A 13,603-nucleotide genomic window follows, 5' to 3' on the forward strand; every position below is an offset into this window, starting at 1 on the left:
TTTTACAGTTTACTATTTTTGGTGATTTTGAAAGGTGTTACATTTTACCATTTTCATGAGTTTCAAGTATTTCACATGTGACTATTTTTTGAGAATTTCAAAGATTTTACATTTTTCTACATATTGTGATTTTCAAGGGTTTTCCAGTTTACAATATTTTATGATTTTCAAAGGACTTACATTTTAATATATCCTTTTGTGAGCATTGTTGAAAATATTTGATAAAATTCTACAATTTTCATATATCCTTTCAGGAGTATTTTTAATACTATTGTTTTACATGTTTATGGATTATTTTACAAAGGCATTTTGAAGACATTTTACATTTATCTTGAATTAAAATATATTGTGGTATAGATTTGTAGGCTTAACAGTTTACTTTTAACGTGTGTGTTTTGAAATTATTTTACATCCAGTTTGACTATATTTTACAGCCTTCATCTATATTTTTATAAATGTTTTATAATTCTTTTATTTCTGGGATATTTTACATTTTTATTACGTGACAGTTTTTAGAGGAATATTAACTATATTTTGGTTATATTTGACAGTGTGTGGAGGAAATTCTTTTGCTATATTTTACAGGACGTTTATAATATATGTTCACCAAATTTAAATTTTTCACTTCTTTTACGATATTCTATATTCTAAGGTTTGTGCCTATCTTCTTAGAATATTTTCAAGCCGAGATAAGATTTACACAAAATCATATATTTGTGGTAGTGCCTGTTGAAATAAATAAACAAAGAAATAAAGTGGCAAAAATTCAGGGATTAAGAACCCATGTAATAGCTGGATGACAAAATGGTTTGGACAATACAGCGCACTAATAACCTCATTGAAAATGTCTATTGCGGTGGCGGCAGCAATAATGGTAAACTGTGGATGTTGTTGTATGCCATGTATCAGATCTTTGTGTAACAGGTGTATCGTGAAGACGGTGGAGGGAAAGGATCCTCCACCGTATCAGATGCCACTGCTGGGAGGAGGATGAACCAGTGGTTGATCTCCTGTAAAGGAGATCAAAAGGGGGAATGAAGGAAAATGAGAACATTTCCCACATCAGTATATCCTTTCATTATTAATAATTGCATTGCTTCTAATATTATAAAGCAGTTATGAGTATTAATATTTAGCAGTTTATCACATAGTATTGAAATCAGTTATGTTTATGATCGGTCTTATTTGTTGTGCATGATCAAAGCTTATATATGAATCCATTGCATTTGACTCTAAAAGGTCATGTCTGCAGATTTTGGAGGCTTGCAGTTGTGTGTGGTATGTATGTATGTGTGTTTTTTAACTTTTACTTTGCAGAGCCACCTGGGGAAACGAGAAACAGGATGTGAAGGCGACAGGGTGAAATAACGGTCATAGATGTTTATAGCATAGGTGAACTTTTAAGATAGAAGTAAAACTTTCCATTGAATGAGCCCCCTCCCAACGGCACACATATATATTTTTGGGGTCAGAGGGAAAGGCAGATCAGATCAACCGCTCCTCGGGGGACCTGTTTCTGCATTGGTGTTGTGTAAAGATAGGGACAGTTTTGACCCAGAGCTCTGTAATACTTCATTTGAGATACTTATTAAAAATAATTTGATTTGAATTACGTGTCTGATCTCCTCATTCAAAAGAACATGCCGGACTAGAAATAAAAGTCCAACACCAACTAAATCGTAATCGTCGGTGATGTAATGGCACGTTATTGCGATGTAACTTATTTTTCTGTAGTCATCAGTCCACATATCCTTGCTCATCGCTACGTCTCCATTCTTTAGAGCATCTTTAAGCGTCTGTGCCAGAACTTCCCTCCTCTCATCTGCCTTTTCTATACAAGCCTTGGAAACTGTGCTATGATGAGGCAGAATGGACTGGGCCGAAACACGACCATATGCAGCACCAACATTGATTCATTCTTGAGCTAGCCGCTCGAAGCCCTGGCCACTTACAACGTAAAACAGCCTTAATTGCAGCAAAACTCAACACGGCTTGCCTCGCCCTCAGGGGAATGCTTGGAGGAGTAACAAAAGAGGACATTGAGGGCTGATGCTGACCGCTGTCATAATTTCTGTCATGGCAAGCCTGCTTCATGTGTCTGTTCATCGTCGAAGTACCCGTTTTTTTGCTGTCATAGACGAGCAGCGTGCCGCATTTATTGCACGAGACAAAACCAACACACGTGTTGTCACTCCCCACGACTAGTTTAAAATGTTTCCATACCTCCGATTTTCCTCCAAACGTGCTCAAATTGAATTCTCCTGTTTTAATTTTTTTCTTTGTTTGTTCAAGCTCCATGATGTTGCAGTTACACTTAAGCGAATAGTGCAGCACGCACAGCAGGTGTGATGCGTTACGTGTTCGAGACTCCGAGTGAACGAGATGCTGCGCATGACACGTGACGTGCCCGACCCGACCCGAGGATGTGGCTGGAAATTTCGGAGTCCGGGCTCGGGCAGAGAATCTAAGCTCTACATCACAGTTTGAGAGATCTTCAAAGGAGGACGTGATTGCATGCCATCTTCAGTGTAGGGGTAATCTGAAGCCAACATACCAACCAGTCAGATCAGGAAGCTCCAAGCGTATCTGGAGAACAACACACGACAGGATGATAACCCTATAGTGTCGTCTTAAAAAAAAAACAGCTGACAAAGCTTTGATATGCCATTTATCTGAATAGATAGCTGTTAGAAGTGAATTGAATTTTTTTTGAAAGAAGAGCACAATATGGTTACTAAAGTATGTTTATTTGTATATTGTTTAACATTTAAATATATATTTGTAATAAATAAAAAAACTTTTGGCTGAGTACTATAATTCTTTTGTTCTTGTGTTTTGTTTTGGTAGACGGCCCGTCTAATTTTCCAAAGCGTTTTTCAAACATCGTGGACTCCGCCTTTAAGTATGTCACTGACTTTTGCGTTCGCGGGGATGGTAGGCTGGGCAAAGGTACTCGCAGGCTCCGCGGCCGCCTCTCTATGATGCCCGGGTGTTGGCTGGGTTTGCCGCGATAGTCGGTGAAACGGTGATTGCCGGTGCTTCAGCCTCTCACCGGTTAGATCACTTGCCCACCCCGACACCGTCTTTTTGATATTTTCTTGTAATTAAATCATTTAGCTTTGTTAGAGAGAGCAAACACTTATAACTGAATGTGTCTGCTGCATGAATTCACAGCGGAGCTGAACGCGCGTCACGTCACAAAGCAGCAGGTGTCAGATTTCATTTTCATTTCTGTCAGAGTTTGCGAGGCGAGCTGAATGACCAGATGATAGCAGACGCCGCGTGCTTACTCGTTTTTGTTATAATGCACATATATGATGTTTAATATAAGCGAGATAGTTTTGTTGTATTTTTTATTAAGAAAAATAGAGAATAGAGAATAGAGCTTTATTGTCATTATATAAAAATACAATGAAATTTGTTTAGAAGCTCTCCGAAACAGCAGAAACATCAAAAACAACAAATACAAGATCCACGTAATATAGATAGCTACAAAATACTATCATCATCTGCAGTGGAATTAAATAGTGAAAATAACAGTGCAAAAAACACACATATGGTCAAGTATCAGTACGTATAGCAGCAACGTTTGGGTCATTTTGAGTCTACCACAACTATGTGTGTGTATGGGAAAAGGGTGTGATACATGCTACCGCTCTGGGAAAGAAACTATTTCTCAGTCTGTTTGTGGGAGTTATTATTGCTCTGTATCTTTTTCCTGATGGAAGTGGTTCAAACAGTCTATGACCTGGGTGAGTTGAATCCTTAATGATGTTACTGGCCCTTTTAAACAAATGGCTAGCATAAACCGTGTCCAGATTGGGAAGCTGGATCCCCACGATCCTTTGTGCGGTCTTGACTATCCGAGCCAGATCTCTTCGATTCTGTGTAGTGCAGCTGGTATACCACACTGTCACACAGTGGCAAAGAATGCTTTCTATTGTACTCCTGTAGAAATTTTCCAAAAGCTGAGAAGGTATTTTAGCTTTTTTAAGCTTCCTCAGGAAGAAAAGCCTCTGTTGAGCTTTTTTTATTACATACCGTGTGTTAACAGTCCATGTTAGATCATTTGTGATATACAGGCCCAGGAATTTGATGTTTGTAACTTGTCCAACCTCTGTTCCATTTATATAAAGAGGTGAGGGGGTTGTTTTCCTGGTTTTTCTGTAGTCTGTGATAATTTCCTTTGTTTTGGTGGTGTTCAAAACCAGGTCATTATCAAAGCACCACTCGACTAGATGTTGAACCTCTTCTCTATAGTGCTTCTCGTCATTTCCAGAAATCAACCCCACTATAGTGGTGTCATCAGCAAACTTCACTATAGTGTTAGAGGAGTGGATGGGTGTACAGTCATGTGTAAACAGAGTGAAAAGGGCTGGGCTAAGAACACAACCCTGCGGAACCCCTGTATTCAGGGTGAGAGTGGATGATGTATAGTTACCCACCCTGACGTTCTGTGGTCTGTTTGTAAAAAAAATAATGAACCTATCATTTAAGCAGCGCTTTATGGAGGAGTAGCCGGTTGCACTGCTTGGAACTGGCGAGATCTGCGAGAATTACCTGCGCACATTGACTCAAGCACCTAATTAAACCAGCTGTTTATTCATAAGCACGCAAATTCATACGCGATTTAATGCAGCTTACGCAAGCGCTGCATTTAAACAATTGCGTAATTCAAAAGTGAAAGAATTTTCCCACCGGTTAATGCATGCAGACGTGCGCATTTTACTGTCACCGCAGCAACCCTAGGTTGTACATGAAGTATATAAGAACTGCATTGCAATACTTGCATTTTGCCCTGTCATTCTCGATTTTAAAGTGCTCCCACGCTGTGCTTTTCTTTGCCCGCTTCATATTAGAAAACTGCTACTACTTGTAGACATTACAAATGTCTGGGAGCGCTTTGGCGGTCTCTGGTGGTGCAAAAATTTATTACAACTAAATTCAATGCACGCCATTGATGCCACTTAACCGAGCAAAATGTTTCACTCGGTTAAACAATTTTTAACGGTTAATCGGTTAACCATGGACACCCCTAGTCACAATAGGCTGCTTTACAAAAATAAAAACCTAAGTGTACTGAAATCTGTGACCCTAAACCGTGATACGCACCTAACCGTAATTTGAACCGTTACACCCCTATTTCAAACATGCTGAAATGGCCAAAACTGACAAACAACAATAAACATTGGTAAACAATAACTGTTACATTAACAGAAAAACAATGTTATAATGTCATTATGCAATTACTGATTCAAAACTAATTGAAAATGACTTACCAGTGACGCAATGTGGATGGCTCTTAAAAGAGCCTTTGGGTTCGCTATAATAAATTGTATGAAATAGGTGCTGGTTTTGCTGGGCAACAGCAAAACTAGGAATTTGGCTAGAGAAAATCAAACAGAAGAAAAAGAAATGGTCACTAAATATCTAAATAAAATATGTCATGACTTGTACATTTAGTAAGAATTTGACATTCAAAAATAATACTTACTTAGCTAAAGCAGTTAAATGTTTTCAAAAGAGCAAAAGAAAGAAAAATTAAACATTACTATTTAAATATCATGTGCAAGGTTAACTGTTCAGAAAAAAAGTATTATGTTGCAACAGAGATTGTTATATAAATGACTTGCCACAAAAATGTCTAGACAGCAAAAAATGATGTAACAAAAGTACAGGGGAAAGAGAAAAAAACCATACATTATTAACAAATCATAAGGGTTGCTATAGACCAGTGGTTTTGAATTCCAGTCCTCGGCCCCCCCTACCAGAATGTTTTAGATGTCTCCTTATATGAAACACCTGATTTCATTCATCGGCTCCTTAACCCTCTGGGGTCTAAGGGGTTTTTAGGGCCCTGGGGAAGTTTTGACATGCACTGACATTTGTGCTTTTTTCAGTTGCTTAAAAACATATTAAAGGCAAAAGTCTCATAACACTGCGTTCAGCACAAACTGGGCTACAATATCATATAATCAACATGTGAAAAAAATGTTTATGCGTGGTTTTTGAAAAAGCAAAAATTTTAAGTCACTGATATAAGTCCACAAAACTAATCCTAAACATGTTTTCCCAAGACTTTTCAAAACAGGATCTAGTAGTCTAGAGTTTTTTCTTCAAAATGATGTGAAAATCATTCGGCCTACTCGTTCACATAAAGCAAGATATTGATTTACAATTTCTAAGACACTTTTGCTTGGGAAAGGCTGTATGCGTGGAGGCGGGAAAGCTCCTGAATAATCAGTGATTGACAGCTGAGAGACAAAAGGGTTGCATAATGAGCCACATGAGCCTTGCGGGGATGTTCAACAGGAATGTAACTTTCTCTGTAGTAAAACCATGATGGTTTACTTTTCAATTTAAATGTAAATACACACACAATATATAAATATAAATATATATATATATATATATATATATATATATATATATATATATATATATATATACTACATTAATTTCACATGTAGGCTATAAGTTACCTTTTAAAAACCATAGTAGCCTAATCAAAGTGAACACAGGGTTTGTGTGCAGCAAAAAGCTCAAAAGAACAACTGCCTATCGTTGTTTGGACTCTTAGTTGTGTTTTTGTAATCATTATATCATTATAGTAGAAACACAACAAGGGACAAGCATGATAAACTTGCACGATAAACTTGCTCAATGTTTGTTTACAGCCGCCGCCATTACCTCACGTGTTGCTCATGAAAGCAGTCGGCTTGTTCGACTTCATGCGGCGCTGCAAAGATCGACAGCTGGGTGACGTCAAACTACCGCGAGAGTGATCCGCGAAATCATATGGAAGAGTTTGCTTTTAAATCGCTCTTGCGAAACTCTGACGTCATTCTGCTGCCGGTTCTTGTGGCGCCGCATTAAGTCGAACAAGCCTATTAACTTATGTGTGCACATGCGAGTGATCCTGTGTTTAATAAACGTGCTGTGCGGAGATATATGCTTAGACGCAACTAAATAAGGATTGTACTGTTTGCAGTCGCGTATTTTATAAGAATACCAAAAACCGCGTCGATTTCCTGACTCGCGTGTTTGTGCATGCGTTTCCCATCGCGTGAACTGTTTGACGGAAGACAAAGAAAACACTCGCGTCTGGAGATAGTGACACACATACGCAAGTAAATAAGGATTGTACTGTTTTCAATCGCGTATTTTATAAGAATACCAAAAACCGCGTTGAGTTTCCTGACTCGTGTGTTTGTTTATGTGTGTTCCCCTCGCGTGAAATGTTTGACGGAAGAACAATGAAAACACTCGCGTCTGGAGATACTGACACACATACGCAAGTAAATAAGGATTTAGACGTCATGTTTTGGTGCAATCGGATGAAACAACAAGGAATGGAGAGACTGGGTTGTGGACTGGATTGCGTATCCATTGACTGCAGGAGGCACAAGTTATGCATATGAATGTCTCTGCTCATTCACTTCAATGGTGCGGGGGCGTGGCGATCTCGTCTCATTACAGATAATCAGGTAACATTAGAAAGACGGTCCCTCTCCTACTTCTCATACAGTTTACACCGAATGACAATATATGTTTTCGATCTCACTTACATCATTTAAAAGCTGACATTCCAAGCATTATGTAGACATTTATCTTTTGTTTATATGACATGTATTCGTAAAGTTACAGTTAATTTTCAGACGCGTATTTGAAATGACTTCACTGAGGGAGAGAGAACAAAACGCGCATCATGTTTATTTTCTTAATTTTGCGAAAAGCACAACATTCTGTTTTTATTGGGAGTGGACAGAAAAAAACTAGACACTTTAACGTTTTAAATGATGTATAAATCATATCTGTATGTCCAAAATCAGCAGAGTTATCTAAGTCTCTTTACGAAGTGATTGAAAAATAAAGAGTTGGCGGCGCCCGCGCCGCAGCCGACCCCAGAGTGTTAATTAACACACTAACAAGCTGATGATCTGAATCAGGTGTTTTTATATATGGAGACATCTAAAATGTTCTGGGAGGGGGGCCCGAGGATTGGAATTGAAAACCACTGCTATAGACCATTTCAAAAGATGTAAACAACACTGGTCCAGAAGCACTTCCTGTTTCCATTTTTTTAACATTAGATAAACGTTGGGATAAAATAAACCAACAGAACATATAAACCTGAATTAACTGAAGTTAAACAAACATCTTAAAGATTAGGGATGCACCGATAGGATTTTTTTGGGCAGATGCCGATACCGATTTAAACAGACAACTTCTGGCCGATGCCGATATTAAACACTGTACTATACAATTGGTCTATTAGCTAGTTTATTTCTGCATCAAATTATTTTTACTGAACATGGATTGGATCTAATTAACATTCAACTGACCAACATAATAAGAGAGGCACAATTTAAGTTAAAACAAATATTAGACGACAACATGACAACCTTCAAAGGTGGTTTTTGCTATTCAGCATTTCTTTTATTAACAACATTAACTCATTTTTTTTTTTACATATAATGGATTTCTTTAATAAACATAAATAATGCCGGTGCTATTGCAACTTCAAAAAAAGTTGGACTTCTTTTCCCCCACTAAAGTGCAGTCTTTTTCTTTTATTGTCCAAGACATTTGAGCCAGCTCAACAAAGGTTTTCTGTCGGTGCTTAAGTATAGTGCACACCAGAACATTAAATCATTTTAATTGAACAACAGACATGCAACTCATTGCCTTTATGTGGTTAATTCGTATCGGCCTTTCTCTTGCTATTACCGATATGCCGATGGTTTCAAAATCATCAAATATCGGCCGATAAATATTGGCGGCCGATACATCGGTGCATCACTAATAATGATATATGTTAAATAAAAAATAATTGTCACAAACTGTAAAAGAAAGTGTTTCTGGACCAGTGTTGTTTACATCATTTGAAATGGTCTATACTAACCATATTCTGTTTACAATAAACAGCAATACCGCAGTATATTTTGAGGAATTGTCTCCAACATATTAATAAACGTTACACTACAAAAAAACGTATGTATTTTGCGTACTTCCCCCTACCTAGGCTCTTTGTTCAAACATTTTTTCGTCTCTCACAATTAAAATAACAGTGAAGCTAACAGTGTTAAAGTGATAGTTCACCCAAAAATGAAAATTCAGTCATTATTCACTCACTCTCATGTTGTTACAAACCTGTATAAATTTTGTTGTTCTGATAAACACAAAGGACGATATTTAAAAAAATGTTTGTAACCAAACTGTTCGTGGACCCCATTTACTTACATAGTATTATATTTTCCTACTATGGAGGTGAATGGGGTCCACGAACGGTTTGGTTATAAAAAGGTTAAAAATATCTTCTTTTGTGTTCATCAGAACAAAGAAATAAATATAGGTTTGTAACAACATGAGGTTGAATAAATGATGACAGAATTTTCATTTTTGGGTGAACTATCCCTTTAATAATGCGGAAGCTCAAGATGGGCGCAACCTCCCGGGTTCGCGCCTACCAAACGTATCTTAAACAAATAAGTTAAGTTACCATAACTTCAAAATGAACGTGAAAAACAATGATAAAATATGAAACACGTCCAAAAATCATGAACAAACATGACATTTAAGTAAAGCCTCGCCTGCAGATGTCACTGCAGCTTCGAGTAACGCATGTTATTCATTTATAGACGACACCATGCATTTATTATATATAATTCATAGCTGCCAACTCTCACGCATTCACTGTGAGACTCACGCAATTGACCCCATTCTCACGCTCTCACGCCACACATCCATTTTCTCACGCAGGCTCGTGCCCACCATTGAGATTCCCATTGAGTTTAATAAAAGACATTAAATAATAATATACCTAACTGTAAATACTGTACTGTAAAACGCCTATCTCTATCTGGCGTGCCTCAAACAGCATAAAGCGCTCGTCGAAGTCAAAATGATGCGAAGGCCAATCAAATCAAAGAAGGTGGAGTTATTGTTTACAGATGCAGCGCCAGCTACAAACCACAGAGAGCGAGTGCGCGACTGCGCGATGGTGAAAGAGCAAAGCACGATGTAAGTAGCTAAACCAGTGCCCGCAGTACTGACACTTTTATATTTTAGCGTACCTTCACTGTCTTAGGTGCCATCACTTCTCATGTTGCTGGTACTTTGCTGCAAAGAGTCAAAGAGCATTTCACTTTATGTGGCGCTGCGCAGGAAGTTCGGCAGCGAGGACATCAGAGTACCGCGAGAGCAATGTGAAATGTTACAAAAGGGTCCACCTTTACCTTTGCTCTCGCGTTACTCTGATGTCATACTCCGATCAGTCAGCTCCGCACCAGTCGAACACACAAAGCGTCAAGGTCTGGATGAAAAGCAGAGAATTGCCCGGATTCCACACACGCAGATACCCTCAGAAAACAGCAATTTTAATCAACCATCACTCGCGTGTGCATGTTTGCAAGCAGTACAAGCCTGCGTGATGTTTGCTGTGACAGGTTTTAATAAAAGAGAAAACAGTAAATTGATATTTGACATCTATAAACAATAATATATACGAAATATAATTATATGGTCTTGACATACACATTATCTGTTGCTTTAGTTTAATATAAACTACTCATTTGGTTTATTTGATTGTGACAGTCTCTCTATCACCAATCACAAATCATCACTTTACGCTTCTCTTTCTCAATGGATAAACTGAATCAAAGCTGCTGTTATCTGCAGTTATACATTTTACAGAGACCAGTATTCATTAGATTTTAAGAACTTTTTTGGAAGGAACTTTTATCAGAAGGAAAGCCTAATAGAATTGTATAAAATAATGGTAAAGACTCTAATCTCAGGCATTTAAACTCAGTAAAAGCTTTTATTTCAATTTAATTTCTAAAATATGATTAGATTTGTATTGTGAACCATTTTAACGCAGTCTTTTCCAACTATTTAACACACAAGTAGCTAAAATCCACACTATTATCTATTGGGAAATGGTTAGGACTTATATATCCCCCCCCCCAAAAAAAAAAAAAAATCTCACTCCAAGCTGAACTCCAAGCTGTGGAATAAAATTGCATATGTTATTCCACAGCTTAAGTGGTTGTTCCTACATTTCATATAACCTCGGTTAACGTTAAGTTGATTTTTGTTACCAAAAACAGGCAGACGCCTGAGTGTCTGACAACCACTTAAGTTACCTTTTCCCTCACTGAAAATGTTTGGTCGGTCCGTCCGTTTAACGGTTCACATTAACAATATATCACACTAAAATATTAACAATAAAAATGGGCATTAGCCATAATTTTTAGGCTACAATTATTTAAACTATCCGTTTGTTTTTTCCCAACGCATAATTTACCTCAGAAAACAACGATAGCAGAAGATAATCCGTTATATTTCTTTATTGTTTAAACGTAAGTAATATGACACTCATCTAAATTAACAATAGACATATTTAAAATCATCAAATGTATTAAAATCCCACAGACAGACGGTGGATTAAGACTTTTATGAGAAAATTTGACCTACCTCAAAAGATAGCTGAGAAAGTTTTGAACCGCTCGCTCAGAGTGAAGGCAAAACCAGTGAGAACCGGTGTTATGGATCAACTGGGGATCGTGTTATCTGGGGACAGGCGCGTACACGCACGTAAATTTACCTGATTTCCCAGCAAATGTTAGACGGCGGCAGATTCGTCATGTGATTTTCCACGAATGCAGGTTAAAAACGTTGCTGACGTCAATGTTATTTATTGTTGTGATCACTATTGTTCGATTTCTCTCCTAGATTACTTTCCCCAAGTATATGATGCAGTTTAATAGATGTTTACAAGAATTTGTGACAGGAAAACACGCTCACTGTTGGTTTAATTGTGTGTTCGTGCAGCGCTGCGCAGACCGATCGGAGTATGATATCCAAGCACCGCGAGGGTGATTTAAAATAATTAGTCTCGAATCGCTCTCGCGGTACTTATGTCATAAGACGCTTTGTCTGCGCCAATTAGTCAGGGATTAGACTAAACCACCCCTATGTGTGAGCACCTTTGTCACTTTTTTCCTGGAAAAAAGCTAATGTTCTAGTGTTTCTCTCTTTCTCTGATACGATTGTTTATGTGTTCTGCGAAATTAAAGAAATACATTTTTTAATTTTTAAACCAATGTTGCTGGAGAATTAGTTATTTAGAACATGACAATTAGCTGTTTTTTGTGTTTGTTTGACTACAGTGCACTCTAAAAAAAACAAACAGTGCTATATAGCACCAAAACTGTTGCTTTGGATCGAAACCATAGAAGAACCATTTTTAGTGCCATATAGCACCGGTGAAGCACTAGTGAAGCACCTGTGTAGAACCAAATAGGGGCCATATAGCACCACATATGGTTCTACATAGCACTATTTGGTTCTACACAGGTGCTTCACTGGTGCTATAGGCTATGGCACTAAAAACGGTTCTTCTATGATTACGAGCAAAGAACCACTTTTGGTGCTATATAGCACCGTTTGTTTTTAGAGTGTGCTGCTGACATAGTAGCCAACTGAAAAAATATATTTGTGCATTTGAGAGATTAAAGATACAATTTGTAAAATGCGCCGAAAGATGGCGCCAGATCAAACAAAAACAATGATGTTGTTTACTGACGCTCTGAAGCAGCGTGGAATTATGGGATTTGTAGTCTTTAACTTTTGCCATATCAGACGAGAACGAGAAATCACGTTGATGGATAAGGTAATCAAGTCTTATAAATGTTGCGTTTGATGACATCGTTTATTTCATTATGTAAGTTTATATGTGATGTTCAAAATGAAATTGTTAGTCATATTGATATTACAGTATTATTCCAAATTCGATGGTAAACACAGCTCAGAATTAAGTTTTCAACTTACAATCTACAAATGATTTTTCACATAATGTATTGACAGTACAAATCTTATTGTGAAGTGTCTAAAAATGACCATTTATATTGCTGTACAATACCTTTTGATGTGCATATCCTCCGCGGGAAGACGCGCTGATTACACTAATGTTGTGATCAATATAATAGCATACGTTTTTTGAAGGGTTACGAATCAAAACAACTCACCCATCGCGTAAAACACAAGCAGGATCAGAATCTCGGTCTAGTTAAATGTTGTTGTGAAGCTCTCTCTATCCAGATAATGCAACACCAAATTGATCCTCCCTCGTTTTGTTCCAAACTCTTCTTGGGTCGTTTGGTTGGCCCGTACGCTTACAGGAGCTGACACAACCAGCGGCAGACGGTACAGAGATATCCATAAGTCCATAAGCAAGCGCGTAGTTCCGCATTTGTCCACGACACTGGCTGCGTCCGAAACCTCAAGACTGTGAGGACTTGTGGCCTTGCTGCCTCATGAGGACATGACTTCGGCACCGGATGGCCTGAAGGCCGCTCAGAGAAAGGCTTTCCGACGCACTTCAAAGGCAGCGTGTTTGAAATATAAACAGAGAGCGCCTTTGTGATAACTAATCACATATTTGAAAACTACAATACTAATTTCTCGCTAGAAATGAAATTAAAATGCTTAAAAAGTGAAAATATACGTTTATTTTCACTAAATTTGTGCTCCAGCCGCTTCCTTGGCCGCCATTTTATTTTTTCGAGCTCGACCAGTGTTCTCATGTGGGTTACGTCAG

Source organism: Misgurnus anguillicaudatus, chromosome 12 (genome assembly GCF_027580225.2).
Source record: "Misgurnus anguillicaudatus chromosome 12, ASM2758022v2, whole genome shotgun sequence".
In the NCBI taxonomy this organism is placed as follows: Eukaryota; Metazoa; Chordata; class Actinopteri; order Cypriniformes; family Cobitidae; genus Misgurnus; species Misgurnus anguillicaudatus.